General features: G+C 36.5%; 1 protein-coding gene across 3 annotated transcripts in view; it reads right to left on the reverse strand.

The window, feature by feature from the left end:
- The window catches only part of LOC135198489 (uncharacterized), a 190,719-nt gene that overhangs the window by 56,569 nt on the left and 129,150 nt on the right, over positions 1–5,000 (reverse strand). The window lies entirely within an intron of this gene.

A 5,000-nucleotide genomic window follows, 5' to 3' on the forward strand; every position in this document is an offset into this window, starting at 1 on the left:
TACCGACCACGCCACTGAGGCGCTTTGGCTATTGTTTGGATCTCTCCTAGATAGCCACCCACCCCCAACAAGAGTTTTAACCCGGCATGTATCCACCTTTGCGGCTGGTTGAGTACAAGCTGGTTAAGTACAAGCTGGTTGAGTACAAGCCCTTTGGGGATGACCGTAAAAACATACACAAAAGACTGTCAATATCATAAAGATAATGAGCCCCAAGAAATGTAAGTCCTAGAAAACCCCTTGGGGGTCACTATCTACGAAAGATCTGACTGTTTTCATCCTCTGAAGTCGCTTGTAACATTTCCTGAGCTTGACAAGCGAAACTGGAATCAAGTTGACGGTGACACACACAAAGAGATACTGGTAATATTAACTGACAACAAACGATAGCCAATACATGTTCAAGAGAACAAAAAACCGTAAGAGACCACTCATCAATAATAAAAAAAAACACTAATATTAAAATGTTAAAAATTTCCTGCGTTTAAAGAGCAGTTAAACATAACGATTAATTCTATAACCCTTGAACCACTGATATCGTCTCTTAATAAAACGTTTTTCAAATATAGTTTAAACAAAAATTCGTCTCCTTTGGAAGATTTTAATGTCTCGTTCCAATACTCAAGAACATTTTACCTAAACTTAACAAATAATGTTGAAGTCAATAGAAGCAAATAATAAAACTTTCTTCAGACTGGAAGTACATTTCCGTGAATGACAAAACAAACAGAAATCTAGTTGCAAAGTTAAGCTGAAGTCGTACCAATGTCAATTTTGTCATGAACATATCGCTGCTTGTACTACTGACAAAATGTTACCTATATATTATATATATATATATATATATATATATATATATATATATATATATATATATATATATATACAAAGCAATGAAGCATCTGCATTTTGCAAATTTGTGGACAGGAGAGAGAGAGAGAGAGAGAGAGAGAGAGAGAGAGAGAGAGAGAGAGAGAGAGAGAGAGAGTTAGCAAAGAAATTAAAAAAACACACGTAGTTTGGAGATACAAATCTTCAACACCAGGTTCTCTTCCAACCATAAACTCGGACTTGAAGCAAGAGTAAGTACTATGTCACCCATTATTTGCAATGAAAGTTACATGCAGTGCAAAGGAGATTATTTTTTTTTTGTGATGAGGCGGCAGAACCGACGGTCAACGTAAGAAAAGTAGAATAGCTATATTTTATGCTTTCTTTACGACTATGTAATTTTCCCTGGCACATTGAAGTAGAAGGACACACTCTTACGAACTTTATATTTATAACAATTCCCAAAAGACTTTAAGTCGATATCAAATTAAGAGGCCGTCGGTGCTGATAATTTCCTCGCAATAGGATAGGGAATAGTACACAAATCAGATGTACACTGAAATATTAATATATAATACATTAATACATTAATTAATACACAGGTATATTCTTGGGTTATAATTTCCCATGGACTTTCAATTAAATTAAACTTAAGTGTCCACTGACAAGTATAGGTAAGTTTCTTATATCAAGATAAATGACAGTAAAAAAACATGTTTGTCTTTTTATTTTGAACGACAATTTACACATTATTTTTTACCCAATTCGAGAAATAAACGAGTCATTCACTGGCCACTCCTTTTTAATTAATTCCATTCATTTATCACAACAGACAACTTTAGATCAATACTCCTTTATCCATGTAGCAGTGAAAGAGATTGAAGTATTTAAACCTATCCTTTGACTAAACTGATATTGACGTATATGAAAAATACTTTAAGCTCGTTCTCATAATCTCTGACTGATATCATTTTTCAAGACCAAACATAATCTAAGCACCCTACGAGTCAAAGTCAGTCAAGTGGTAATGAACTTCATGTTCAACTATCGTAAAATATTCAACGGGGAAACGGAGAGAAAGCAAGATGCAATGCAAAAGGTACTTAGTTACTGTCTGATGGTGAAATAATTTTTGAACCGGCATTACATAGGAGATACACATTATTCCATGTTCAAATGTCCACTCCTAAAAATGGCTGACTAAGCGGAAAAAATAACAATGAACTTAATACTGATGATTAAAATGGATTTTCCCATAAATACTACTGGTAAGATGAACAAGGTATTTCAGTGACAAAAAGATAAAATAATAAAAACGAACGAAAAAAAACAAGACAGCAAGCGTAATAACCAGTCAACTATGATATAATAATTACCTTCACGACAATTCAAGCAACATTTAATAAAAATTATCTTAAGATAATAGGTAGAATAAAACAGTGAAACTATTAAGGAAAAATTCGACGCTACATTAGACATTACCACCCTCATGAATGCGCGATTTAAATGCCAATAAGCAAGAGATACTTCGGCAAGAAAGACGTGGGCTCAGGAACAACATTACGGTCGTGATTCTGAATAATTTAAACCCACCGTCAGACACAATCTCCACCGGCAATCGCGTAAATACTTTTGCTCTTTATTCGCGCTAAAGAGCGAACCCTGCATTGGTTGTTTGCAAGCTGGCACATCAGCAGCAGCAGCAGCAGAAACAGCAGCCATAAAATGCAACGCTAAAAAGGTGTAGTACGTCCGACCTTACAAAACAGAGCGAGCGACTATGTCTTCAGCCAACACAAAGCTGCGACTGTCATTATAATGCAGTCACGCTTTCAGGTAATAATGGCAACCCGTGACAAGTAAAAGAGGAGTGGAAATAGTGGCGGGAATATGTGGCTATATAGATTTCGATTGGGAAACAACGTTTATAAAATAAAAATGAACATATGAACTAAAAGACCAGGTTAATCATGTATCGCTTATTCTTCCATTATTGTCTTCCGGGCCTCACTGCGGAATACGAATTGGAAAATAGAGCCAAAGGCCAAGTGATGGGACATACGACGTCATCCATCTCTGAAAGGGACGTTGAGAGAAAAGGAGGAAAAAAAACTCAAAGCAGTTGCACTATGCTACAATTGTTAGGAGAGAGTGGAAAGTAAGATGGAATGGAAGAAAGATATGACCCAAGGTACAGTAATGAAAGGGGTCGCCGCTAGGAGGCGAAGGAACGCCGCCAAGAACCTACAGTGGACCGGTCTCATTTTGACCCACTACCTATAATCACAAACAACAAACGTTACTCGCCAGTTTGTTTGTTTGTTTGTTTGTATGGTATTTTTACGTTGCATGGAACCAGTGGTTATTCAGCAACGGGACCAACGGCTTTACGTGACTTCCGAACTACGTCAAGAGTGAACTTCTATCACCAGAAATACACATCTCTCACTTCTCAATGGAATGGCCGAAAATCGAACTCGCGACCACCTAGGTGGGACGCCAACACCATACCAACCACGCCACTGAGGCGCTTTTTCTCGCCAGTTACAGTAATTCTCAGTGTTCTTAAAGGAGTGAGCGTTAATTCCCGTTTCTAAACCTCTTCTTTCAATCGCATCGACCCTCATCCGTGGAGGGGAAAGTGAACTTCATTTTATTCATTGGTGATTCAAAGGTTTAATGAATACGACTGAAAGCAATAAACTAATTTTGAGGGACTGCCTCTACGGCTATTTAGTTCAAAAGACGACGTGCCGCTAACACGATTTCTCGCTGTTTCATGAATGCCTTATCATTAGATTTTTATTTTACCTGTATGAAGAGCAAAACACCCGCCTTAAAGTACAGAAAACCTGAGAGTTGTGTTGTAAGAGCTGAGCAAGACTTGTCTCTTAAGCAAGGGAACGATGGCGCTTCTTCCACAATTGTTTGGTATAAGTTTTTTTTTTTTTGTTTTTTTTATTAAAGGTCGTATTTGCTCAATTCATCATTGTATTCACTTTTCATCTGCTGTACGTTGCAGCATTGTCCTACGCGTGACGTCACACTAACACATTCAACATACATACATACATACTTACTACATACACTACATATAATATATATATATATATATATATATATATATATATATATATATATATATATATATATATATATAGACAGACTCCCGAAGGAAAGAGAAATGACGGAGTCCTAGTAAAGGACAAGACTTTCCTTAGTGGATTTTGTCATTATTTATATATTAAACACGTTCCATATTTTCGTGATTCAGTTATATACGCACACACACACACACACACACACACACACATATATATATATATATATATATATATATATATATATATATATATATATATAGCTATATATTATATATATAATATATAAGCTTTTTTCCACTTTGCCTGAAACTCACCACAATTAACTATCCACCAAGTACATGATAAACTGTGGCAATCCGCCCATTCCTCGGTCAATTCTTTATTCTACTTTCTGGACTGTTCCCATTTTCCTCCTTTCTATCACATTTTCCTTTCTCCTATTTCGTTAGCAACTTTTCTATTTGCTGGTCTACCTATTGTTTTCACGCCCTCACATCCATGATCTGAGATATCATCCAATCCCTGCGATATCAGGTCCCAGAACTCATTTTGCCAATTCCCTAAACTCATTTCTGTAAGTTGATATCTCTCTGCATATATTGACTTGGCCCATCTATTACCTAAAGCGACGAAAGAAGTTAAGTGTACTGACTCGGGAAAGCGATAACGCCTTTTAAGAATGGTTTCAAATTTCATCATACTTGACAGTTACTGCACCAGATTGTCTCTTTATCATTTATTTATTCGTACTGGTCGCTGATATAGTGGTTAGTGTCTAGCAATGCCACTCGCATGTTATGAGTTCGCGCCTCCAACAGGCCGATGGAAACGCACTGGCACTGTACCAGGATCAGTTACTGTCACGGTGTGTGGTCTGTAGTGGGAGGTTGAACCCAACATAGTCTTTGGAAGCTTGAATTTCAAGTCAGAGGCCCCTGTGTGCTTTTCCCATTCAGGTTTCAACTACTGAATTTTATGTATATATATATATATATATATATATATATATATATATATATATATATATATAAGATTCTAAGGACAAAATTGTCGCAGCCAAGTCTT

The sequence above is a fragment of the Macrobrachium nipponense genome, chromosome 22 (genome assembly GCF_015104395.2).
Source record: "Macrobrachium nipponense isolate FS-2020 chromosome 22, ASM1510439v2, whole genome shotgun sequence".
In the NCBI taxonomy this organism is placed as follows: Eukaryota; Metazoa; Arthropoda; class Malacostraca; order Decapoda; family Palaemonidae; genus Macrobrachium; species Macrobrachium nipponense.